A 27,259-nucleotide genomic window follows, 5' to 3' on the forward strand; every position below is an offset into this window, starting at 1 on the left:
TCTTTCTTATCCGCACTTCATGCATTTGCGATATAGAAAGCCTCACGTGTATCTTTTTCTCCGAGCTATAAAGAAAGCCCGCGAAATACAAACAAAAATCATGTGACAAGAACATTCGCGAGCCACTATTGTTCTGCTTTAAATCCTGGCGCGCGAATGCGCTAGTCACGTGATTTTTTTCTGTGTGAACAATCTTTGCAAAGTTGTATACGCAAATGAATTCTATGAACGCCGTCGGCTCACTTGTTTTGTTTGGTTTTTGAGGAAAGGAAATGACAGAGTAACCGTCTCACATATCTCAGTGGACACCCGAACCGTGCCGTTAAGGAAGGGATAAAGGAGGGAGTGAAAGAAGAGAAAACTGAAAGTTGAAATTTGAGGAAAGGCGCGGCGCTATATATATATATATATATATATATATATATATATATATATATATATATATATATATATATATATATATATATATATATATATATATACACTCCCCGCGAGGCGACACCTCCTCCCCCTCTACGCCGGTTGGCCTTGTTCACATTTTCCACAACGTATGAAGCACAGGCATAAACTTCCAGTATGACCTGTAGGTCCATGTTTGATTTCAGCACCGAGGTTATCCAAGGATTGAACGGGTCGCGTCACTCTTACGCCTATTCTCTAGGCTAACGGCACGTTGTTCTTCGGTTTCTTGAGCCCGCCGCTGAAGTCTCTTGGTCGCATTCCATCGTTCATCACGGGCCGTCTTCAGTGAAACAGGATTCAGGTCTCTCCTCCGGCTGCTGTCGCTGCTGCTAGCGGTCGAGACACCGGACGTTAAACGTGCCTCTCTCCCGGCGGCATATTCACGGCGCCGTTTAGCCAGTCGTCCGGAGCGCTGTTCGTCTGTTTCCTGGGCGATTCGTTTCCTCTTCATCGCGTTCCGATGTCGATTCCAGACCTCCTTCAGCTTATCAGAATTGTCGCCGTCCATACAGTCGCCTCAACTGTGGTTGCGGCGCATGTTAGCTCTCCTTTTCAATCCTGTGACATCTTATCACGCATGCGACGCAGCTGTCGAAGCGAGCGGAGGCGAGCGCAACGACGAGCAATGCGGTGTCCCGTCCTGCCAAACGGCGGCGGCGGCGAGGCGCGCGTTGTGACGCCACGTGCCTCGATGGAGTACCGCCACGGTGAATTCGCGTGTTTGCGGTCCTGTCCCCTCCCCTCTTTCAATTCATTTCTGCGTTCTGCCTGATATCCTTTATTTCCGCTGCCCCAGCTCAGTTGCTTCAGTATCAATGGCAGATGCCGGGGCGAGCAAAATTTTTTTCCTTCCGTTTTAATATTATTTTAGTAAAAAACCACTACCCCCAAAATCACGAATAAACCTTTCGCGTTAAAAAAAATACATGGGCATAGTCATGCAGTCGAATGGCCACAGGCTTTCGCCGAACACTCTCAAGAAATTCCAAAGTGTCTCAATTTTTACCTCTCCGTTCCCTTTCAACCTCTAGATAAACGTAAAACGCTGAGTTGTACGTGCAGGCTAGCTGCCCTCTATTAACCATCGGCGATCGATGCTGTAGCGGGCACCTTTTGTCAACCCGCCGCGGTGGCTCAGTGGTTAGGGCGCTCGACTACTGATCCGGAGTTCCCGGGTTCGAACCCGACCGCGGCGGCTGCGTTTTTATGGAGGCAAAACGCTAAGGCGCCCGTGTGCTGTGCGATGTCAGTGCACGTTAAAGATCCCCAGGTGGTCGAAATTTTCCTGAGCCCTCCACTACGGCACCTATTTCTCTTTATCTTTCACTCCCTCCTTCATCCCTTCCCTTACGGCGCGGTTCAGGTGTCCAACGATATATGAGACAGATACTGCGCCATTTCCTTTCCCCCCCCCAAAAAAAACCAATTATTATTATTATTATTATTATTATTATTATTATTATTATTATTATTACCTTCTGTCACTGCAAAGCCATGTGTAGTTGCGTACAATATCTAATTCTTCTTTGAGTACACCTCCGGCGTTTACGGCGCAAAAAAAAGTACCCGAACTATTTCTTCTATTTATTAAAGTCCACTGCGTAAACAAGAAAGCTTTTAATGACCCTTTTACATTGAAATTCGATGCGCCACTAAACTCGTGGCTGGAAATTTCTTTTCTCGCGTTGGCCGTGTTCCATTTTTCGTCAGAGAGCAACAGCGCCGCCCTGTGGCGCCGCTGGACATTTCGCTGCCGCGACCGCAACGCAGTGACATCTGCCGCCGCTCACAGTCACAACCGAACCGACATCCGCTTCCGGTGTATCAAAAAACCAGCTGTGTTCGCGGCGGCAGATTCTCACGCTTTTTATTATGACTCAAACTAGGAATTCGGACCGTGGACTCAGAACTCAGCGATCCTGCTTTATCCAGCGTAGATGTGCGCTTCTTTTTAGGTTTTTTTTTCGGATATATTTTTACCGCTCATTAAGCTCCCGAAAGCACAAATTTCCTGTGTGCCGGCGTGGTCTAGTGGCTAGCATACCTGGCTTTCAGTCAGGAGACCCGGGTTCGAGCCCCGGCGCCGGAGTTTGGTCTCATGGTGTAACGGTTAGCACTCTGGGCTTTGAATCCAGCTATCCGAGTTCGAATCTCGGTGGGACCAGCGTTTTTTTTTTCGTTCCCGGGCTCGAACGCCGGCGTCGGAGTTTGTGGTGTAATGCTTAGCACTCTGGACTTTGAATCCAGCAATCCGAGTTCGAATCTCGGTGGGACCAGCGTTTTTTTTTCGTTCCCGGGTTCGAACCCCGGCGTCGGAGTTTGGTCTCATGGTGTAATGGTTAGCACTGTGGAATTTGAATCCAGCAATCAGAGTTCGAATCTCGGTGGGACCAGCGTTTTTTTTCGTTCCCGGGTTCGAACCCCGGCTTCGGAGTTTGGTCTCATGGTGTAATGCTTAGCACTCTGGACTTTGAATCCAGCAATCCGAGTTCGAATCTCGGTGGGACCAGCGTTTTTTTTTTCGTTCCCGGGCTCGAACGCCGGCGTCGGAGTTTGTGGTGTAATGCTTAGCACTCTGGACTTTGAATCCAGCAATCAGAGTTCGAATCTCGGTGGCACCAGCGTGGTTTTTCTCGTTCTCCTTTTTTGCCAGATTTAGGTTGTTTGAGCGAATGCTTTCCAAAATACATATAAATAGTGAGTTCCAAACAGAAGAAAAATATTTTCAGAGCCAAACAGTAAGCCGAGGTGGAAGTCAGCTTTGGAGCGCTGCAGGGCGATGAAATGCGGCTCGTTTTTGAGCGCAAAGCCAAAACTATTCACTTATGGCACGCAAGAAATCCGGTAGAAACGCAGCGTCCACACATGACCCGTTGCAGTGCCTACGGTGCCCAAATGGGGCCTCGCCGGCTGCGTTTCGATGGAGGCGAACGCTAAGAAGCCCGTGTGCTGTTCGATGTCAGTGCACGTTAAAGATCCCCAGGTGGTCGAAATTACATCCGCAGCCCTCCACTACGGCACCTCTTTCCTCTTTCACTCCCTCTTTTACCCCTTTATGGCGCGGCTCAGGTGTCCACCGATATGTGAAACAGCTATAGTGCCATTTCCTTTCCCCAAAAACCAATGTTCGTTTTTATTTCTGGTCCTACAGTAAGCCGCAGCCTATGTCAACTGTCTACCACAAGCGGCCGCCGGGCGCATCCAGACCACGATGTAAGAATATGTTCAGGTGCTGACACTGTGCACGGCGACGCGGCCAGATCTTGTTCGGAGGTTTTTGCGCTTCTCTCGAACGCGAACAGATAGCGCCACACAATGGGGGTTTCTCTAGTCGCCGAGCTACGGCGGCTGTTATGCAAATGTTTGGGCGCGTTCTCACGTGTCCTAAAATCTGGCTATCGAAGCGGATTCACTCACCGGGAAACATGGAATTGTTGTCATCTCTTGATACCTGGGCGAAGCGGAATCGCCGCGCCGCTGCTGTTTCTAGCTTTACCACACACTTCCCGTCCACCACGCCACCGCTCGCGCCGTACACAGATATGGATAGAAAAGAGCACAAATCGAGGCTGTCTGTGTACCATAACCGTAAACGCACGCTTACGTACAGTCGCGGACAGAATAAAATGGACTAAGGCTCCGGTTAAAAAGCGCGGGTCAGCGCCATCTAGTGGAAAAGCAGCCTGGTGTCGAGACCTATTTATGAGCATGCGCGCCTTATCTAACTCGCAGCCTCTGCCAACGGCTCACTTCTGCTCGGTACGATCTAATCGTAGCGAGTAGCGCGAGATGTCGCCGCTGTATGTGCCGCAGATGATGCGCTGTCGGAATGGCTTGCCGCGTGCAATCTTTCTTCCGCTTTCTGCTTCCAGCTCCTGGTTCTGGTGACAACATTTATTATGTAACCATATATAGAGAGAGGTGTCGGGAGTGGAGCCGATGGCGCGGGATCGGCTGTCCGAGTACCTCCAGCTCTTGCGGCAGCTGTCTACTGCTGCGTTGGTGCCGCCGCCGCGGCTGCATTCATTTTTTCTACCGCGTGAAGACAAACCCGCATAGACGGAGGCTGAATGGCGCGGCGTGTCCCCTGGTAGGTTAGGAATTCTCGGTTAGCTGCGGGTCGCGAGAATGACGGCGCACGATCCACTGTAGATACTGGCCGCACGGACGCTGCAGGCTTTTTAAGTTGTAGACGTAGCTTCTTGCGTCTGCTTTCTCTACAGACTAAACCCCACAGACCACTCTGCTCTTTTTTTCCCTGAAACATGAAGTGCTGGACGCCGTGCAAACCACACTTCAGGCTTGAAGGTCTACCGCCGACAGCTGGAAATTATCGTGCTTTCCTAAGATTGACTGCCTGGCCGTCGTCTTGAGGCTTTTTGGTGGGTAGCGAGTGTGATGGGCATGGCATAGCAGGAGCCGTTGCGAGAGCTCTCTTGAAGCTTATTTCTCTTCTTTTACAGGCACATATCAGAGCTCAGATATAGCGGACAAGTTCAAAAAAGTAAAAGTTGGTGACCTAGTCATCGATACTCTACCGAACTACAGGACTACCCCACAGCAGGAGAGCATTGTATGCGTGTTTTGCTGAGTTTTATTGATAATAACAGATGGCTACCGCTCTCTGTGATCAATGCCTTTTATGCACTTCTTGCGTTGCGCTTTTGTCCTGTGCCGTCGCTATGGAGGGCGACCAAGTGATCAGTGGGAGCGACGGAGAAAGCGCGCTTGTTAATTCGCACTGGAAGAAAATCATCTCGGATTGCTTGCTAGCGACACATTCTTCGCGTGCTGCATATTCAGTAACCTACAAAGTTTCCTTCAGCAGCCAAAACTTGTGCTACGTAGACAGAGGGTGCAGATTCGTCCGTAGAAACTTGTCTTAAATTTTCGATGGTGCACTCAGCCACTTTTCCTGCGTATTCCAGCCTTGTCCTTCTTTGTGATTCTGTGATTCGGGACTTCTGGGCAGCGATGTGGTTCTGCAGAGCAGCTTGTTGCAGCCCCCTCTGAATGGTTTTGCATGACACATGCAGGGAGAGCGCCTCTCTTTGTCTCTTTCAGAAAGAAAATGGTCTCCCACAGCCGCGGCAACTATCAGCTGCTCCTCTTTCGTTATACTTCTTCGCCCTGTACGGCGTGCATCCCAGAGTCTGGCTTCGTCTCGGTACGCTTCGTTATGCGACTTATTGCGGTTCTTGTTACTCCTGCATGCGCCTGCAGATTTCCCTCTGGCTTACACCTTCGATGTAAAGTCGTACTATTAATCTCCGTTCCTCAAGAGGCACTCGAGCCGGCATATGCGGTCAAGTTTAAATTCCTTGTTCTCGTTTTTTGTTTCTCGCAGCCCAACAGGTGGCTTGCGATGTAGTACTCAAGATTTGTGAAAAACCTCTTACATGCAGCCGCCGCGGTGGCTCAGTCGTTGTGGTGACGCTCGGCCACTGACCCGAACGACGCGGGAGCGATCCCGGCCGCGGCGGTCGAATTTCGATGGAGGCTAAATTCTAGAGGCCCGTGTACTGTGCGATGTCAGTGCTCGTTAAAGAACCCCCCCCCCTTTTTCCCCCTTTCCGGAGGTCGAAATTTGCGGAGACCTTCACTACGGCGTCCCTCATATAGCCTGAGTCGCTTTGGGACATTAAACCCCTATAAACCAAACCATCTTGCATGCCTGAACGAACTGCTTCCCAGAACGATGGTCGTTCTGACAACCGGCGAGAGACATTTAAGTGAGCATTCTGTACCGCTGCCGCAATGCTCATTTTCTTTTAGGGATGAGACAAGTTTGTCTGCGCCGGCTCCGCTGCCGTCTACTCTTCGCTGTGCACTGCAAGCCACTCGTCGTGTCTGGATTCGGGCACCGCGGGCCCGTGGCGTGCGGGACTGCCGACTATTTTATTTCTGTTTACTCTCCTCACCATTCCTTTCACTTCTTTATCTGTGCGCTGTCAATTTTGCTGCCGGCGCAACCAAGGCGACTGTCCTCGGCGCGAGAGAAAAGTGCGGAGAACGATCTAAGCGGCAAGCCATTCCGACACATACCTCGCCATAATCACGAGTGCTCACTCTGGCTCACTCACAAAAGTTTGGTCAGCCTACGAGCTCACTCAAACTCACACTCCCAGAGGCCTGGGCTCACTCGAACTCACGAACTCAAACTCATTTATGATAAAAACTCACTTGGCCTCACTCAGAGTCACCACTCATTTGGGGCGAACCACTCATAGCGACTCACGTCTCGCTCAGACTCACAACTCACCTGGACTCACGGCTCATCTGTGCTCACTCATTTGGGCTCACTCGCCCCTTTAAACTTATGACTCAGCCAGTCTCTCCTTGACTTACTACTCATATAAGCGCACTCATCGGACAGATGAATCTGCTTTACGCCCAACGGCCGATGTTACGCGCCGGAGAGAACATTCACATGTGGCAACTATGGCACCTGTACTTGTACTTTTTTGTGGTTGTGTGCTCTAGAATTCACTAACGATTTAGGGCAACATTTAGAACTTAAACACTGCTTTTGGTGTTTCAATTTGTTTGCTTTTATTGTCTTTTATTTTTTTATATGCTCTGCGACCCTTTCTCCAAAATTAATCCTATTGTCAAGCCTCTAAATCTCTGTTTCTGTTTTTGAACCATATATTACGCCCCTCTCAAGAGCAGCGAGAGCCTCCCGTACGGACTCTAGAACTGCTACGTTACTGTTATTTACGTTACTGCTATATATACAGTTGTTATAAACTAATTTTCCTATTATACAGCTTTTCTCTGCGCCCCTTCTTCCTTATATGCCTTAATGGATCCCATATGGAGTATATTGTTTAGCCTCATTGTCAGGGTTGCATTCTCTGCCGTTTTCTTTCTTATCCGCACTTCATGCATTTGCGATATAGAAAGCCTCACGTGTATCTTTTTCTCCGAGCTATAAAGAAAGCCCGCGAAATACAAACAAAAATCATGTGACAAGAACATTCGCGAGCCACTATTGTTCTGCTTTAAATCCTGGCGCGCGAATGCGCTAGTCACGTGATTTTTTTCTGTGTGAACAATCTTTGCAAAGTTGTATACGCAAATGAATTCTATGAACGCCGTCGGCTCACTTGTTTTGTTTGGTTTTTGAGGAAAGGAAATGACAGAGTAACCGTCTCACATATCTCAGTGGACACCCGAACCGTGCCGTTAAGGAAGGGATAAAGGAGGGAGTGAAAGAAGAGAAAACTGAAAGTTGAAAATTGAGGAAAGGCGCGGCGCTATATATATATATAAATATATATATATATATATATATATATATATATATATATATATATATATATATATATATATATATATATATATATATATATACACACTCCCCGCGAGGCGACACCTCCTCCCCCTCTACGCCGGTTGGCCTTGTTCACATTTTCCACAACGTATGAAGCACAGGCATAAACTTCCAGTATGACCTGTAGGTCCATGTTTGATTTCAGCACCGAGGTTATCCAAGGATTGAACGGGTCGCGTCACTCTTACGCCTATTCTCTAGGCTAACGGCACGTTGTTCTTCGGTTTCTTGAGCCCGCCGCTGAAGTCTCTTGGTCGCATTCCATCGTTCATCACGGGCCGTCTTCAGTGAAACAGGATTCAGGTCTCTCCTCCGGCTGCTGTCGCTGCTGCTAGCGGTCGAGACACCGGACGTTAAACGTGCCTCTCTCCCGGCGGCATATTCACGGCGCCGTTTAGCCAGTCGTCCGGAGCGCTGTTCGTCTGTTTCCTGGGCGATTCGTTTCCTCTTCATCGCGTTCCGATGTCGATTCCAGACCTCCTTCAGCTTATCAGAATTGTCGCCGTCCATACAGTCGCCTCAACTGTGGTTGCGGCGCATGTTAGCTCTCCTTTTCAATCCTGTGACATCTTATCACGCATGCGACGCAGCTGTCGAAGCGAGCGGAGGCGAGCGCAACGACGAGCAATGCGGTGTCCCGTCCTGCCAAACGGCGGCGGCGGCGAGGCGCGCGTTGTGACGCCACGTGCCTCGATGGAGTACCGCCACGGTGAATTCGCGTGTTTGCGGTCCTGTCCCCTCCCCTCTTTCAATTCATTTCTGCGTTCTGCCTGATATCCTTTATTTCCGCTGCCCCAGCTCAGTTGCTTCAGTATCGATGGCAGATGCCGGGGCGAGCAAAATTTTTTTCCTTCCGTTTTAATATTATTTTAGTAAAAAACCACTACCCCCAAAATCACGAATAAACCTTTCGCGTTAAAAAAAATACATGGGCATAGTCATGCAGTCGAATGGCCACAGGCTTTCGCCGAACACTCTCAAGAAATTCCAAAGTGTCTCAATTTTTACCTCTCCGTTCCCTTTCAACCTCTAGATAAATGTAAAACGCTGAGTTGTACGTGCAGGCTAGCTGCCCTCTATTAACCATCGGCGATCTATGCTGTAGCGGGCACCTTTTGTCAACCCGCCGCGGTGGCTCAGTGGTTAGGGCGCTCGACTACTGATCCGGAGTTCCCGGGTTCGAACCCGACCGCGGCGGCTGCGTTTTTATGGAGGCAAAACGCTAAGGCGCCCGTGTGCTGTGCGATGTCAGTGCACGTTAAAGATCCCCAGGTGGTCGAAATTTTCCGGAGCCCTCCACTACGGCACCTATTTCTCTTTATTTTTCACTCCCTCCTTCATCCCTTCCCTTACGGCGCGGTTCAGGTGTCCAACGATATATGAGACAGATACTGCGCCATTTCCTTTCCCCCCCAAAAAAAACCAATTATTATTATTATTATTATTATTATTATTATTATTATTATTATTATTATTATTATTATTATTATTATTATTATTATTATTACCTTCTGTCACTGCAAAGCCATGTGTAGTTGCGTACAATATCTAATTCTTCTTTGAGTACACCTCCGGCGTTTACGGCGCAAAAAAAAGAGTAGCCGAACTATTTCTTCTATTTATTAAAGTCCACTGCGTAAACAAGAAAGCTTTTAATGACCCTTTTACATTGAAATTCGATGCGCCACTAAACTCGTGGCTGGAAATTTCTTTTCTCGCGTTGGCCGTGTTCCATTTTTCGTCAGAGAGCAACAGCGCCGCCCTGTGGCGCCGCTGGACATTTCGCTGCCGCGACCGCAACGCAGTGACATCTGCCGCCGCTCACAGTCACAACCGAACCGACATCCGCTTCCGGTGTATCAAAAAACCAGCTGTGTTCGCTGCGGCAGATTCTCACGCTTTTTATTATGACACAAACTCGGAATACGGACCGTGGACTCAGAACTCAGCGATCCTGCTTTATCCAGCGTAGATGTGCGCTTCTTTTTAGGTTTTTTTTTCGGATATATTTTTACCGCTCATTAAGCTCCCGAAAGCACAAATTTCCTGTGTGCCGGCGTGGTCTAGTGGCTAGCATACCTGGCTTTCAGTCAGGAGACCCGGGTTCGAGCCCCGGCGCCGGAGTTTGGTCTCATGGTGTAACGGTTAGCACTCTGGGCTTTGAATCCAGCTATCCGAGTTCGAATCTCGGTGGGACCAGCGTTTTTTTTTTCGTTCCCGGGCTCGAACGCCGGCGTCGGAGTTTGTGGTGTAATGCTTAGCACTCTGGACTTTGAATCCAGCAATCCGAGTTCGAATCTCGGTGGGACCAGCGTTTTTTTTTCGTTCCCGGGTTCGAACCCCGGCGTCGAAGTTTGGTCTCATGGTGTAATGGTTAGCACTGTGGAATTTGAATCCAGCAATCAGAGTTCGAATCTCGGTGGGACCAGCGTTTTTTTTCGTTCCCGGGTTCGAACCCAGGCTTCGGAGTTTGGTCTCATGGTGTAATGCTTAGCACTCTGGACTTTGAATCCAGCAATCCGAGTTCGAATCTCGGTGGGACCAGCGTTTTTTTTTTTCGTTCCCGGGCTCGAACGCCGGCGTCGGAGTTTGGTCTCATGGTGTAATGGTTAGCACTGTGGAATTTGAATCCAGCAATCAGAGTTCGAATCTCGGTGGGACCAGCGTTTTTTTTTCGTTCCCGGGTTCGAACCCCGGCGTCGGAGTTTGGTCTCATGGTGTAATGGTTAGCACTGTGGAATTTGAATCCAGCAATCAGAGTTCGAATCTCGGTGGGACCAGCGTTTTTTTTCGTTCCCGGGTTCGAACCCCGGCGTCGGAGTTTGGTCTCATGGTGTAATGGTTAGCACTGTGGAATTTGAATCCAGCAATCAGAGTTCGAATCTCGGTGGGACCAGCGTTTTTTTTCGTTCCCGGGTTCGAACCCCGGCTTCGGAGTTTGGTCTCATGGTGTAATGCTTAGCACTCTGGACTTTGAATCCAGCAATCCGAGTTCGAATCTCGGTGGGACCAGCGTTTTTTTTTTCGTTCCCGGGCTCGAACGCCGGCGTCGGAGTTTGTGGTGTAATGCTTAGCACTCTGGACTTTGAATCCAGCAATCAGATTTCGAATCTCGGTGGCACCAGCGTGGTTTTTCTCGTTCTCCTTTTTTGCCAGATTTAGGTTGTTTGAGCGAATGCTTTCCAAAATACATATAAATAGTGAGTTCCAAACAGAAGAAAAATATTTTCAGAGCCAAACAGTAAGCCGAGGTGGAAGTCAGCTTTGGAGCGCTGCAGGGCGATGAAATGCGGCTCGTTTTTGAGCGCAAAGCCAAAACTATTCACTTATGGCACGCAAGAAATCCGGTAGAAACGCAGCGTCCACACATGACCCGTTGCAGTGCCTACGGTGCCCAAATGGGGCCTCGCCGGCTGCGTTTCGATGGAGGCGAACGCTAAGAAGCCCGTGTGCTGTTCGATGTCAGTGCACGTTAAAGATCCCCAGGTGGTCGAAATTACATCCGCAGCCCTCCACTACGGCACCTCTTTCCTCTTTCACTCCCTCTTTTACCCCTTTATGGCGCGGCTCAGGTGTCCACCGATATGTGAAACAGCTATAGTGCCATTTCCTTTCCCCAAAAACCAATGTTCGTTTTTATTTCTGGTCCTACAGTAAGCCGCAGCCTATGTCAACTGTCTACCACAAGCGGCCGCCGGGAGCATCCAGACCACGATGTAAGAATATGTTCAGGTGCTGACACTGTGCACGGCGACGCGGCCAGATCTTGTTCGGAGGTTTTTGCGCTTCTCTCGAACGCGAACAGATAGCGCCACACAATGGGGGTTTCTCTAGTCGCCGAGCTACGGCGGCTGTTATGCAAATGTTTGGGCGCGTTCTCACGTGTCCTAAAATCTGGCTATCGAAGCGGATTCACTCACCGGGAAACATGGAATTGTTGTCATCTCTTGATACCTGGGCGAAGCGGAATCGCCGCGCCGATGCTGTTTCTAGCTTTACCACACACTTCCCGTCCACCACGCCACCGCTCGCGCCGTACACAGATATGGATAGAAAAGAGCACAAATCGAGGCAGTCTGTGTACCATAACCGTAAACGCACGCTTACGTACAGTCGCGGACAGAATAAAATGGACTAAGGCTCCGGTTAAAAAGCGCGGGTCAGCGCCATCTAGTGGAAAAGCAGCCTGGTGTCGAGACCTATTTATGAGCATGCGCGCCTTATCTAACTCGCAGCCTCTGCCAACGGCTCACTTCTGCTCGGTACGATCTAATCGTAGCGAGTAGCGCGAGATGTCGCCGCTGTATGTGCCGCAGATGATGCGCTGTCGGAATGGCTTGCCGCGTGCAATCTTTCTTCCGCTTTCTGCTTCCAGCTCCTGGTTCTGGTGACAACATTTATTATGTAACCATATATAGAGAGAGGTGTCGGGAGTGGAGCCGATGGCGCGGGATCGGCTGTCCGAGTATCTCCAGCTCTTGCGGCAGCTGTCTACTGCTGCGTTGGTGCCGCCGCCGCGGCTGCATTCATTTTTTCTACCGCGTGAAGACAAACCCGCATAGACGGAGGCTGAATGGCGCGGCGTGTCCCCTGGTAGGTTAGGAATTCTCGGTTAGCTGCGGGTCGCGAGAATGACGGCGCACGATCCACTGTAGATACTGGCCGCATGGACGCTGCAGGCTTTTTAAGTTGTAGACGTAGCTTCTTGCGTCTGCTTTCTCTACAGACTAAACCCCACAGACCACTCTGCTCTTTTTTTCCCTGAAACATGAAGTCCTGGACGCCGTGCAAACCACACTTCAGGCTTGAAGGTCTACCGCCGACAGCTGGAAATTATCGTGCTTTCCTAAGATTGACTGCCTGGCCGTCGTCTTGAGGCTTTTTGGTGGGTAGCGAGTGCGATGGGCATGGCATAGCAGGAGCCGTTGCGAGAGCTCTCTTGAAGCTTATTTCTCTTCTTTTACAGGCACATATCAGAGCTCAGATATAGCGGACAAGTTCAAAAAAGTAAATGTTGGTGACCTAGTCATCGATACTCTACCGAACTACAGGACTACCCCACAGCAGGAGAGCATTGTATGCGTGTTTTGCTGAGTTTTATTGATAATAACAGATGGCTACCGCTCTCTGTGATCAATGCATTTTATGCACTTCTTGCGTTGCGCTTGTGTCCTGCGCCGTCGCTATGGAGGGCGACCAAGTGATCAGTGGGAGCGACGGAGAAAGCGCGCTTGTTAGTTCGCACTGGAAGAAAATCATCTCGAATTGCTTGCTAGCGACACCTTCTTCGCGTGCTGCATATTCAGTAACCTACAAAGTTTCCTTCTGCAGCCAAAACTTGTGCTACGTAGACAGAGGGTGCAGATTCGTCCGTAGAAACTTGTCTTAAATTTTCGATGGTGCACTCAGCCACTTTTCCTGCGTATTCCAGCCTTGTCATTCTTTGTGATTCTGTGATTCGGGGCTTCTGGGCAGCGATGTGGTTTTGCAGTGCAGCTTGTTGCAGCCCCCTCTGAATGGTTTTGCATGACACATGCAGGGAGAGCGCCTCTCTTTGTCTCTTTCAGAAAGAAAATGGTCTCCCACAGCCGCGGCAACTATCAGCTGCTCCTCTTTCGTTATACTTCTTCGCCCTGTACGGCGTGCATCCCAGAGTCTGGCTTCGTCTCGGTACGCTTCGTTATGCGACTTATTGCGGTTCTTGTTACTCCTGCATGCGCCTGCAGATTTCCCTCTGGCTTACACCTTCGATGTAAAGTCGTACTATTAATCTCCGTTCCTCAAGAGGCACTCGAGCCGGCATATGCGGTCAAGTTTAAATTCCTTGTTCTCGTTTTTTGTTTCTCGCAGCCCAACAGGTGGCTTGCGATGTAGTACTCAAGATTTGTGAAAAACCTCTTACATGCAGCCGCCGCGGTGGCTCAGTCGTTGTGGTGACGCTCGGCCACTGACCCGAACGACGCGGGAGCGATCCCGGCCGCGGCGGTCGAATTTCGATGGAGGCTAAATTCTAGAGGCCCGTGTACTGTGCGATGTCAGTGCTCGTTAAAGAACCCCCCCCCCCTTTTTCCCCCTTTCCGGAGGTCGAAATTTGCGGAGACCTTCACTACGGCGTCCCTCATATAGCCTGAGTCGCTTTGGGACATTAAACCCCTATAAACCAAACCATCTTGCATGCCTGAACGAACTGCTTCCCAGAACGATGGTCGTTCTGACAACCGGCGAGAGACATTTAAGTGAGCATTCTGTACCGCTGCCGCAATGCTCATTTTCTTTTAGGGATGAGACAAGTTTGTCTGCGCCGGCTCCGCTGCCGTCTACTCTTCGCTGTGCACTGCAAGCCACTCGTCGTGTCTGGATTCGGGCACCGCGGGCCCGTGGCGTGCGGGACTGCCGACTATTTTATTTCTGTTTACTCTCCTCACCATTCCTTTCACTTCTTTATCTGTGCGCTGTCAATTTTGCTGCCGGCGCAACCAAGGCGACTGTCCTCGGCGCGAGAGAAAAGTGCGGAGAACGATCTAAGCGGCAAGCCATTCCGACACATACCTCGCCATAATCACGAGTGCTCACTCTGGCTCACTCACAAAAGTTTGGTCAGCCTACGAGCTCACTCAAACTCACACTCCCAGAGGCCTGGGCTCACTCGAACTCACGAACTCAAACTCATTTATGATAAAAACTCACTTGGCCTCACTCAGAGTCACCACTAATTTGGGGCGAACCACTCATAGCGACTCACGTCTCGCTCAGACTCACAACTCACCTGGACTCACGGCTCATCTGTGCTCACTCATTTGGGCTCACTCGCCCCTTTAAACTTATGACTCAGCCAGTCTCTCCTTGACTTACTACTCATATAAGCGCACTCATCGGACAGATGAATCTGCTTTACGCCCAACGGCCGATGTTACGCGCCGGAGAGAACATTCACATGTGGCAACTATGGCACCTGTACTTGTACTTTTTTGTGGTTGTGTGCTCTAGAATTCACTAACGATTTAGGGCAACATTTAGAACTTAAACACTGCTTTTGGTGTTTCAATTTGTTTGCTTTTATTGTCTTTTATTTTTTTATATGCTCTGCGACCCTTTCTCCAAAATTAATCCTATTGTCAAGCCTCTAAATCTCTGTTTCTGTTTTTGAACCATATATTACGCCCCTCTCAAGAGCAGCGAGAGCCTCCCGTACGGACTCTAGAACTGCTACGTTACTGTTATTTACGTTACTGCTATATATACAGTTGTTATAAACTAATTTTCCTATTATACAGCTTTTCTCTGCGCCCCTTCTTCCTTATATGCCTTAATGGATCCCATCTGGAGTATATTGTTCAGCCTCATTGTCAGGGTTGCATTCTCTGCCGTTTTCTTTCTTATCCGCACTTCATGCATTTGCGATATAGAAAGCCTCACGTGTATCTTTTTCTCCGAGCTATAAAGAAAGCCCGCGAAATACAAACAAAAATCATGTGACAAGAACATTCGCGAGCCACTATTGTTCTGCTTTAAATCCTGGCGCGCGAATGCGCTAGTCACGTGATTTTTTTCTGTGTGAACAATCTTTGCAAAGTTGTATACGCAAATGAATTCTATGAACGCCGTCGGCTCACTTGTTTTGTTTGGTTTTTGAGGAAAGGAAATGACAGAGTAACCGTCTCACATATCTCAGTGGACACCCGAACCGTGCCGTAAAGGAAGGGATAAAGGAGGGAGTGAAAGAAGAGAAAACTGAAAGTTGAAATTTGAGGAAAGGCGCGGCGCTATATATATTTATATATATATATATATATATATATATATATATATATATATATATATATATATATATATATATATATATATATATATATATACAGGCCCCGCGAGGCGACACCTCCTCCCCCTCTACGCCGGTTGGCCTTGTTCACATTTTCCACAACGTATGAAGCACAGGCATAAACTTCCAGTATGACGTGTAGGTCCATGTTTGATTTCAGCACCGAGGCTATCCAAGGATTGAACGGGTCGCGTCACTCTTACGCCTATTCTCTAGGCTAACGGCACGTTGTTCTTCGGTTTCTTGAGCCCGCCGCTGAAGTCTCTTGGTCGCATTCCATCGTTCATCACGGGCCGTCTTCAGTGAAACAGGATTCAGGTCTCTCCTCCGGCTGCTGTCGCTGCTGCTAGCGGTCGAGACACCGGACGTTAAACGTGCCTCTCTCCCGGCGGCATATTCACGGCGCCGTTTAGCCAGTCGTCCGGCGCGCTGTTCGTCTGTTTCCTGGGCGATTCGTTTCCTCTTCATCGCGTTCCGATGTCGATTCCAGGCCTCCTTCAGCTTATCAGAATTGTCGCCGTCCATACTGTCGCCTCAACTGTGGTTGCGGCGCATGCCAGCTCTCCTTTTCAATCCTGTGACATCTTATCACGCATGCGACGCAGCTGTCGAAGCGAGCGGAGGCGAGCGCAACGACGAGCAATGCGGTGTCCCGTCCTGCCAAACGGCGGCGGCGGCGAGGCGCGCGTTGTGACGTCACGTGCCTCGATGGAGTACCGCCACGGTGAAATCGCGTGTTTGCGGTCCTGTCCCCTCACCTCTTTCAATTCATTTCTCCGTTCTGCCTGATATCCTTTATTTCCGCTGCCCCAGCTCAGTTGCTTCAGTATCGGTGGCAGATGCCGGGGCGAGCAAAATTTTTTTCCTTCCGTTTTAATATATTTTAGTAAAAAACCACTACCCCCAAAATCACGAATAAACCTTTCGCGTTAAAAAAATTACATGGGCATAGTCATGCAGTCGAATGGCCACAGGCCTTCGCCGAACACACTCAAGAAATTCCAAAGTGTCTCAATTTTTACCTCTCCGTTCCCATTCAATCTCTAGATAAATGTAAAACGCTGAGTTATACGTGCAGGCTAGCTGCCCTCTATTAACCATCGGCGATCGATACTGTAGCGGGCACCTTTTGTCAACCCGCCGCGGTGGCTCAGTGGTTAGGGCGCTCGACTACTGATCCGGAGTTCCCGGGTTCGAACCCGACCGCGGCGGCTGCGTTTTTATGGAGGCAAAACGCTAAGGCGCCCGTGTGCTGTGCGATGTAAGTGCACGTTAAAGATCCCCAGGTGGTCGAAATTTTCCGGAGCCCTCCACTACGGCACCTATTTCTCTTTATCTTTCACTCCCTCCTTCATCCCTTCCCTTACGGCGCGGTTCAGGTGTCCAACGATATATGAGACAGATACTGCGCGATTTCCTTTCCCCCCCAAAAAAAACCAATTATTATTATTATTGTTATTATTATTATTATTATTACCTTCTGTCACTGCAAAGCCATGTGTAGTTGCGTACAATATCTAATTCTTCTTTGAGTACACCTCCGGCGTTTACGGCGCAAAAAAAAGATTAGCCGAACTATTTCTTCTATTTATTAAAGTCCACTGCGTAAACAAGAAAGCTTTTAATGACCCTGTTACATTGAAATTCGATGCGCCACTAAACTCGTGGCTGGAAATTTCTTTTCTCGCGTTGGCCGTGTTCCATTTTTCGTCAGAGAGCAACAGCGCCGCCCTGTGGCGCCGCTGGACATTTCGCTGCCGCGACCGCAACGCAGTGACACCTGCCGCCGCTCACAGTCACAACCGAACCGACATCCGCTTCCGGTGTATCGAAAAACCAGCTGTGGTCGCTGCGGCAGATTCTCACGCTTTTTATCATGACACAAACTCGGAATACGGGCCGTGGACTCAGAATTCAGCGATCTTGCTTTATCCAGCGTAGATGAGTTTCTTTTTAGGTTTTTTTTTTCGGATATGTTTTGACAGCTCATTAAGCTCCCGAAAGCTCAAATTTCGTGTGTGCCGGCGTGGTCTAGTGGCTAGCATACCTGGCTTTCAGCCAGGAGACCCGGGTTCGAACCCCGGCGCCGGAGTTTGGTCTCATGGTGTAATGGTTAGCACTCTGGACTTTGAATCCAGCAATCCGAGTTCGAATCTCGGTGGGACCAGGGTTTTTTTTCGTTCCGGGGTTCGAACCCCGGTACGGAGTTTGGTCTCATGGTGCAATGCTTAGCACTCTGGACTTTGAATCCAGCAATCCGTGTTCGAATCTCGGTGGGACCAGGGTTTTTTTTTTCGTTCCGGGGTTCGAACCCCGGCGTCGGAGTTTGGTCTCATGGTGTAATGCTTAGCACTCTGGACTTTGAATCCAGCAATCCGAGTTCGGGGGGTTTTTTTTGTTCCCGGGTTCGAACCCCGGCTTCGGAGTTTGGTCTCATGGTGTAATGGTTAGCACATTCTGCTTCCGGCAGCCGAGCTGATCGGATCGCAGTATCATGGGCTCCAGCGGAGCTGCGACAGCGGCCTTCGACGGCGGCGGAAACAGGATTGAAGACTGCGAAGATAAGGATTACCAGATCATTTTGCCGACACTGCCAACAGGACGTGTTGTTTTCAACACGGTTTTTCTTCACGGAGACGTGCGAGCGAGGCCGTTTCGGGTCGAGGATTTCCGTGACGCCCTGGCCGAGATCGGTACGCTCCCTGACGTGGTCGCGTTGGGGGCGTACCAAATCAACCATGTGTGGGCGGTCACCCTGCGGAGCACGGAGGCAGCAAAGAAGTTGCTCGCTTTCAATGAGCTGCAAGTTAAGAGACACTGCTGCCTTGCCATCGACCCGGAAGACCAACAGGTAAAGCTGCGGCTTCACTGGATGCTTCATGGTGTGGCCGACGACGACATCCGGACGGCATTAGCGGCGTTTGGCAAAGTGACCGACGTTACGCGAGAGCGGTGGCGGATCCAAGGCGTCAATGACAAGAGCTCAACGACAAGAACTGTCCTACTGAAATTGAAGCCCGGTCTGAAGGTGGATGACCTACCACACCAGGTACGCGTCGCCGGAGAGTTGGCTCTTGTGGCGTCTGGACGTCCAATGCAGTGCCTGCGCTGCCACGGTACGGGTCACGTGCGGCGTGAATGTAAAGTTCCCCGCTGTACGAAGTGTAGGCGGTACGGTCACGCGGATGCCGACTGTGTCCGCACTTATGTGGTGGCTACGGGCGCTGTGTCGAAAGACGACTCTGCGGAGCTCCTGATGGACGTAGCCGAGGCCGAAGAATCTGCAAAAGGCGTAGGCGAACCCGAAAAGCACGCAGGCGCGACGGACTCTTCGGGACCCTCCAGCAGCGATGGTGGGCGGAAGCCTGAAGGGGCAGAATCTTCGACAAATGGGATGGAGGCGTCGAGTGATGAAATAAGCGCGTCGGCGCTCCAAGAAACCGACTCAGCGCTCCAAGAAAGTGAGCCAGCGACTCCGAACGAGAGCAATGACAAGAGCGGTGCCCGTACTACCAGTGGTCCTGCCCCAGCAAAGAGACCACATGCCCAGACCGGAACCGATGGAGACAAGGCGGCAGCCCCCAGTGTCGAGGAGCCGCCGGCAAAAACGACCCAAGGACGGCGGCCATCCATCCGACCACGACCTAATGTGTCGACGGAGAGGAGAACCCTCGACAAACCGCCCCCGCAGCCAGGCCTGGAACCAGCACCGGATGGCTCCGGTGTCAAAGACGTCGTCTAGCCACGCGCTAGACGGGAAGGGTAAGCACCATGTTCCCGACCTCATTCTTCTGTATGAAAATGGCTCCTGCGTCCCCCATAAAAGTCGGTACACTTAACGTCAGGGGACTGGCAAGCAAGAAGAAGCAGAGCCAGGTATACCGCATTTTAACTGAGCATGACATTGACGTCTTGGCAGTGCAGGAAACGAAAATTGACGGGGAAGATGAGACCGGGAACATGGTGCGCCGTTTCACGTCTAAGTTTTTTGCAGTAGTGTCCCACGCTATAGGCACGTCTGCGGGCTGTGCCATTTTTGTTAAGAATGTACCGGGACTTGAGGTTCAGGGTTATATGTCGTATCCATCGGGTAAATGTGTTTTGGTTGACTTCGTGTACAACAAAACATACTGGCGCATCATTTGTGTGTACGCTCCAAATGCGGAGGATGAAAGGACAGTTTTTTTTCAGAGCCTAAAAAAGTACTTAATTTGTGAGAAATCCCTGATCGTGATGGGTGACTTCAATTGCGTCCTGAGAGGGTGTGATAAAACCAGTGCACGGGCGTTCAGGGACAGAAGCACTGAGGCACTCTCAGAGGTTATAGCGACGTGCAACCTCGATGATGTGGCGGAATGTTTAGAAGGCGAGCGTTGTGTGAGGTTCACACATTTTCAGCGGTCAAGCCATGCACGGCTAGATCGCATTTATGTGTCGCCGGATGTTATTTAAAAATGCAGTAGCTACAGTGTAGTACCGGTATCATTTTCTGATCATTGTTTAGTGGAGTGTGGGATAGGGACAAAGAAAAGAGGAAATCAGTTTTCTTGGGAGATGTGGAAATTAAATAATAAGCTCATTACAGACGACATCTTTAGCAGGAAAGTAAATGAAGAAATCGGCAAATTAGAGACGGGCGGGGAACTGAAAGTATGGCAGCAGTGGGAACTTTGCAAACAACAAATAAAGATAGCAGCGATCGAAAGGTCAAGCTGTATACGACAAGAGGAGAAGCGTGAGGAAGAAAATTTAAGATCTTTACTGGCTAAACTTGTCGAAAAAGAAAGCGAAGAGCCTGGAAAATGGATCGACGACATTAGGAAAATAAAACACAAAATTGAACTCTTCGAAGAAGAACGCTATCGTGGCGCGCTTGTGCGGGCTGGGGCGCAAGATATAGCAGCTGGGGAGACACCGTCAAAACGAGCGCTAGGAATTGAAAAAGCGCATGCTCAGCGAAACCACATTGAAAAGATTGATTGGGATGGGGCGTTATCTGGAGAAAGCGGTCATATCCAGCAGGCATTTCTTGAATATTATCAGATGCTGTTTGCAAAGCAAGAAGAGGATGTGAGCGCATTCAAGGAAAAGTTTCTTGGCGCTTTACCGCGATTAGATGACGAACAGAAAGAAAGGTTGGAGCTGTCGATAACTGCGTCAGAGGTCGAGCATGCGATAGAAAATTTGAAGCTTGGAAAATCACCTGGACCTGATGGATTAAGTGCGGCTTAGCATATAAACACGAATTAGTGCCAGTACTGACAGCAGTGTATAATGAAGCCTACAAAGTAAATGAATTGCCTCCGTCATACGGTACATCCCACACAGTATTAATTCCTAAATATGATGAAGCAGAAAAGTTACAACAGGTCACAACATATCGCCATATCGCACTCAAACGTAGATTATAAAGTTTTCATGAAGATTTTAGCCCGTAGAATACAGTCAGTTATTCAAGATACAGTCGGTCCTCACCAGACGTGTGGGAACAAGGGACGCTCCATTGTTACCAATATTCATAGAGCGAGGTGTGTGCTTGAATGTTGTGATCATACAAATAGCGGTGTAGCAATACTTCAGCTTGATCTTGAGAAAGCATTTGATTGTGTTTCGCACGAAATCCTGTTCTGCCTACTCGACCATGTAAATGCAGGGTCCATTATTCGCGAGGGAGTGGCCTTGGCGTACCGGAGCTGCACGACAAGACTAATTGTAAATAAGAGTTTGGGGGCCCCCATCGTCCTGCAGCGTTCGGTGCGCCAGGGTTGTCCCCTTAGCCCCCTTCTATTCTGCATTTACATCGAAGCGTTGTGTTTGAATATCATGAAAAATGAAAAAATTCGTGGCTTCCAGATTCAGGCGGTAGAAGTCAAGCTGCAGGCCTATGCGGATGATGTGGCAGTGTTCACAGTGAATCGGGAAGGTGTAACCGAGGCCGTGGCATGTGTAAAAGAATTCACCAAAGTCACAAGCAGTAAAGTGAATTGGTCAAAGTCCCTGGGGTTTTGGCACGGAGAATGGCCAACGAAGCCCGACAATTTTGCGAACATGTCCTGGGTGACGACCGCAGTAAAGTACTTGGGCGTCCCACTAGACGGTTATCGCGATAGCGAACCGTACTGGAGAGAACAGACGCAAGCCATGCGTGAAAAGGTTGAGAGGTGGAAAGGGCAACATCTGTCAATATTCGCAAGGGCCAAAGTGTGTAATCTGTTTTTTATGTCTAGGTTGTGGTACGTGATGCAAGTGTTGCATTGTGCAAGGATGAACGTACAGAGACTGCACCGGATCTTTGCCGTTTTTGTATGGGCTGCAGGCTGGGAACGATGCAGCCGGACGAATTTGTTTATGCGGGTCAAGGACGGTGGCCTAAGTCTGGGGCACTTATTTCTGCGGCAGATTGTAAGCAGATTTTTTTTTGTGCGTGATGTAAGGGATCCGTTTTTGCGCACTGTGTGCCAATTAAGGCTTGGAAATGCACTGCCGGATTTTGTTCTCAACCGAAAATTTATCGGGACGTATTTTTGGTTACTTTAGAGAGGTTGTCGCGAGTGTTCGATTCCTATCTGTTCGGTTTTAGTATGAGTATTTGTCTTCTGTTAGCAGGAAGAAGTTGTATAGGGATTTGTGCGATGTAGTTCTTCCACAACCTATGTACAGGGCCATATACAGTGGAGGCCTGGGACGCGACGTACTTAAGCGTGTGAAGGCGATGCAGGTGCCGCCAAGTGCAAAAACATTCTTCTTTAAGTTACATACCGGAACACTACCAGTAAAGAAATTTTTGGAGGGGAAGCATTTATTTCTACCTTGGGGATCAAATTGTTTAATCTGTAAACAACCGGAGACAATAGACCACGTGTTTTTACATTGTTGGGAAGGGGTATACTTCTGGGACATCTTGCAAAGGACTTTAAAGAAGGAATTTCCGCTAGACTCTCATGGAATAGGGTACTCGCCTGTAGAGAGTGAGGATGGGACACCATTCAACCTTATTATGCTAATGGGACTCCACTGTATTTGTCGCTCCAGAATGGCAGGATATCATTGCGATCCTGATGCCCGGCCAGCACGGATCTATTTTCAGGAGTGTATGTATAAGTATACTGAAATTCAGAACATCGCTCCTGAAGCTCCTGAGTGGCTCGAAAGAGTAGAGGAATTGGTGGCGCTTAGAGAGTTTTGAGTTTTAATATGACGAGGCCACAACCCACCAGGCGGATAGTGTTAAATATTGTTCATTGTGCCCTGTAAGTGTATTTGTGTATTGTGGTTCTTGCCGAAGTCAGGCAATAAAGAAAAAAAAGTAACGGTTAGCACTCTGGACTTTGAATCCAGCGATCCAGCGAGGGGTATATACGCGGGTTCAAACCCGGCCGCGGCGGTCGAATTTCGATGGAGGCGAAATTCTAGAGGCCCGTGTACTGTGCGATGTCAGTGCACGTAAAAGAACCCCAGGTGGTCGAAATTTCCGGAGCCCTTCACTACGGCGTCCCTCATAGCCTGAGTCGCTTTGGGACGTTAAACCCCCATAAACCAAACCATATATATATATATATATATATATATATATATATATATATATATACAGGCCCCGCGAGGCGACACCTCCTCTCCCTCTACGCCGGTTGGCCTTGTTCACATATTCCACAACGTATGAAGTACAGGCATAAACGTCCAGTATGACCTGTAGGTCCATGTTTGATTTCAGCACCGAGGCTATCCAAGGACTGAACGGGTCGCGTCACTCTTACGCCTATTCTCTAGGCTAACGGCACGTTGTTCTTCGGTTTCTTGAGCCCGCCGCTGAAGTCTCTTGGTCGCATTCCATCGTTCATCACGCGCCGTCTTCAGTGAAACAGGACTCCGGTCTCTCCTCCGGCTGCTGTCGCTGCTGCTAGCGGCCGAGACACCGGACGTTAAACGTGCCTCTCTCGCGGCGGCATATTCACGGCGGCGTTTAGCCAGTCGTCTGGCGCGCTGTTCGTCTGTTTCCTGGGCGATTCGTTTCCTCTTCATCTCGTTCCGATGTCGATTCCAGGCCTCCTCCAGCTTATCAGAATTGTCGCCGTCCATACTGTCGCCTCAGCTGTGGTTGCGGCGCATGCCAGCTCTCCTTTTCAATCCTGTGACATCTTATCACGCATGCGACGCAGCTGTCGAAGCGAGCGGAGGTGAGCGCAACGACGAGGAATGCGGTGTCCCGTGCTACCAAACGGCGGCGGCGGCGAGGCGCGCGTTGTGACGTCACGTACCTCGATGGAGTACCGCCACGGCGAAATCGCGTGTTTGCGGTCCTGTCCCCTCACCTCTTTCAATTCATTTCTGCTTTCTGCCTGATATCCTTTATTTCCGCTGCCCCGGCTCAATTGCTTCAGTATCGATGGCAGATGCCGGGGCGAGCAAAATTTTTTTCCTTCCGTTTTACTATTATTTTAGTAAAAAACCACTACCCCCAAAATCACGAATAAACCTTTCACGTTAAATACATGACATGGGCATAGTCATGCAGTCGAATGGCCACAGGCTTTCGCCTGACACACTCAAGAAATTCCAAAGTGTCTCAATTTTTACCTCTCCGTTCCCTTTCAACCTCTAGATAAATGTAAAACGCCGAGTTGTGCGTGCAGGCTAGCTCCCTTCTTTTAACCATCGGCGATCGATGCTGTAGTGGGCGCCTTCTGTCCCTGCAAAGCCATGTGTAGTTGCGTACAATATCTCATTCTTCTTTAAGTACACCTCCGGCGTTTACGGCGAAAAAAAGAGTACCCGAACTATTTCTTCTATTTACTGAAGTCCGCTGCGTAAACAAGACAGCTTTTAATTACCCTTTTATAGTGGAATTCGATGCGCAACAAAACTCGCGGCTGTAAATTTCTTTTCTCGCGTTGGCCGTGTTCTATTTTTCGTCAGAGAGCAACAGCGCCGCTCTGTGGCGCCGCTGGACATTTCACTGCAGCGACCGGAACGCAGTGACATCTGCCGCCGCTCACAGTCACAACCGAACCGACATCCGCTTCCGGTGTATCGAAAAACCAGCTGTCTTCGCTGCGGCAGATTCTCACACTTTTTATTATGACACAAACTCGGAATACGGACCGTGTACTCAGAATTCACCGATCCTGCTTTATCCAGCATAGATGTGCGTTTCTTTTTAGGTTTTTTCGGATATGTTTTGACCGCTCATTAAGCTTCCGAAAGCACAAATTTCCTGTGTGCCGGCGTGGTCTAGTGGCTAGCATACCTGGCTTTCAGCCAGGAGACCCGGGTTTGAACCCCGGCGCCGGAGTTTGGTCTCATGGTGTAATAGTTACCACTCTGGACTTTGAATCCAGCAATGCGAGTTCGAATCTCGGTGGGACCAGCGTTTTTTTTTTTCGTTCCCGGGTTCGAACCCCGGCGTCGGAGTTTGGTCTCATGGTGTAATGCTTAGCACTCTGGACTTTGAATCCAGCAATCCGAATTCGAATCTCGGTGGGACCAGCGTTTTTTTTCGTTCTCGGGTTTGAACCCCGGCGTCGGAGTTTGGTCTCATTCTACTTCCGGCCACCGAGCGTGACGAACGCAGGATCATGAGCTCCGGCGGAGCGGCGACAGCGGCCCTTGCTGGCCGCGGAAACAGGATCGAGGGGAACGAAGATACGGATTATCCGGGGATCTTGCCACAGCTGCCTACCGGACGTGTGGTTTTAAACACTTTTTCTGCACGGTGATGTTCGTGTTAGGACCTTTCGGGTCGAGGATTTTCGTGATGCGCTGGACCAGGCTGGTACGCTCCCTGACGTGGTGGCTTTGGGGGCTTACCAAATCAACCACGTTTGGGCTGTGACTTTCAAGACCGCTGAAGGAGCCAAGAGGCTTCTCGCCTTCAAGTAACTGAAAGTGAAAGGACGGCGATGTCTTATCATCGATCTGGAAGACCAACAAGTCAAGCTACGGCTCCACTGGATGCTGGAAGGCGTGACCGACGAAGACATCCGGACGGCTTTTGCTGCGTTCGGGAAGGTAACCGAAGTTACACGGGAACGGTGGCGCGTCCAAGGCGTCCACGACAAGGGATCTACAACACGAACTGTGCTCCTAAAACTGAGACCTGGTTTGAAGGTCGATGATCTGCCTCACCAGATACGTGTCGCCGGGGGGTTGGCCCTTGTTGTGGCGCCGGGGCGACCGATGCAGTGCTTGCGCTGTCATGGCACGGGCCACGTTCGGCGAGAGTGTAAAGTGCCCGGTGTTCGAAATGCAGGTGTTACGGCCACGCCGACAGCGACTGCGTCCGCACATACGCAGTGGCAACCGGGCTGGCAATGGGAGTCGACACGACGGAGCACATTATGGACGTCGCCGAGACAGAAGAGGCGGCAAAGGGAACCGACGTGACGACGAAACCGGCGGTGACGAAGGAGTCTTCGGGGCACCCGAGCGGCGACGGAAACACGGCCAGCGGCGGTGGGAAGGAACCGGGGACGGTAATTCCTGCTGGGATAAATAAAGGGTCGTCCAGCGACGGTACCAGTCATCCGGCTAAAAATGTCGACCAACCACCGACCAGCGAGGAACAAATGGACCAGAGCGGCGCCCGTGTGACGACCGTCGCCGCCCCAGCCAAGCGACCTCACGACCTGACTGACAACGAAGGGGACAACCCCGCAGCTGGCGGCGTTGAGGAGCCGCCAGCAAAAGCAGCCCAGTCCAGGCGATCAACACTCAGGCCAACGCCCAGCCTTGCGGCAGGCAAGCGGGTCGCCGAGAAGGCGCCTGCCTCCACTGCCTCCGCAGCAAAACTAGGCATACGCTCCTGACGGCTCCGGTGGTGGCAACGGCGTCTAGCTTCGTGCTAGACGTGAAAGGTGAGCACGGTGCTCTCGGCGTCTTCACACGTTTTAAATATGGCTTCTGCAACCTCCTTGACTTTTGCAACGCTCAATGTCAGAGGTTTTGTCGCTAAGAGGAAGCAGAGCCAAGTGCACCGCATGTTAACAGATCATAATATCGATCTGCTTGCTATTCAGGAAACGAAAGTGGAAGGGGAACAAGACACCTAGAGCATTGTGCAACGTTTTATGTCAAGATTCTATGCGGTCGTGAGCCATGCCTTCGGCACCTCTGCCGGATGCATTGTTTGTAAAAAAAAGCTGCCTAGCCTCGAGGTGCAGGCGTACACATCGTGCCCTTCGGGTCGTTGTGTAGTAGTGGATTTTGCTTTCGCCTGCTCTGAATGGCGACTAATTGGCGTTTACGCACCTAACGTGGGCGAGGATAGGGTAGCTTTTTTTGAGAGCATTCAAGGTTTCTTAAGCACAGAAAAACACCTGATATTGTTGGGAGATTTTAATTGTGTCTTGAGCGCGGCTGACAAAACAAGCACGCGGTCCCACCGCGATGAAAGCACCGAACTTCTCCGTCGCTTGATCGATAAGTTTGCATTGGAGGACGTGACTGAATGTGTGGTATACAAGCGCGGCATGATGTTCACGCACTTCCAACGAAGTAGCCATGCCCGCCTTGATAGAATATATGTATCGGTCGACCTGTCGCCAAAGTGTCACAGCTACGATGTTGTTCCTGCAACTTTCTCGGACCACTGCTTGGTGAAATGCAGTATAGGCGCGGTAAAACGTAAAAACTCTTTCCAGTGGGAC

The 27,259-nt window shown here is 50.0% G+C and overlaps 6 non-coding genes across 6 annotated transcripts; all 6 read left to right on the forward strand.

Moving 5' to 3' along the window:
* The first annotated feature begins 2,554 nt into the window (after positions 1-2,554).
* On the forward strand, positions 2,555-2,626 carry TRNAQ-UUG (transfer RNA glutamine (anticodon UUG)). The gene has a single exon. It is a non-coding gene; the product is annotated as a tRNA-Gln (tRNA).
* A 273-nt stretch (positions 2,627-2,899) lies between these two features.
* On the forward strand, positions 2,900-2,971 carry TRNAQ-UUG (transfer RNA glutamine (anticodon UUG)). Its single transcript has one exon. It is a non-coding gene; the product is annotated as a tRNA-Gln (tRNA).
* A 6,954-nt stretch (positions 2,972-9,925) lies between these two features.
* Positions 9,926-9,997, forward strand: TRNAQ-UUG (transfer RNA glutamine (anticodon UUG)). The gene has a single exon. It is a non-coding gene; the product is annotated as a tRNA-Gln (tRNA).
* A 273-nt stretch (positions 9,998-10,270) lies between these two features.
* TRNAQ-UUG (transfer RNA glutamine (anticodon UUG)) lies at positions 10,271-10,342 on the forward strand. The gene has a single exon. It is a non-coding gene; the product is annotated as a tRNA-Gln (tRNA).
* A 396-nt stretch (positions 10,343-10,738) lies between these two features.
* On the forward strand, positions 10,739-10,810 carry TRNAQ-UUG (transfer RNA glutamine (anticodon UUG)). The gene has a single exon. It is a non-coding gene; the product is annotated as a tRNA-Gln (tRNA).
* Positions 10,811-17,712: 6,902 nt separating this feature from the next.
* TRNAQ-UUG (transfer RNA glutamine (anticodon UUG)) lies at positions 17,713-17,784 on the forward strand. Its single transcript has one exon. It is a non-coding gene; the product is annotated as a tRNA-Gln (tRNA).
* Positions 17,785-27,259: the final 9,475 nt, after the last annotated feature.

Source organism: Amblyomma americanum, chromosome 1 (assembly GCF_052857255.1).
Source record: "Amblyomma americanum isolate KBUSLIRL-KWMA chromosome 1, ASM5285725v1, whole genome shotgun sequence".
NCBI lineage: Eukaryota > Metazoa > Arthropoda > Arachnida > Ixodida > Ixodidae > Amblyomma > Amblyomma americanum.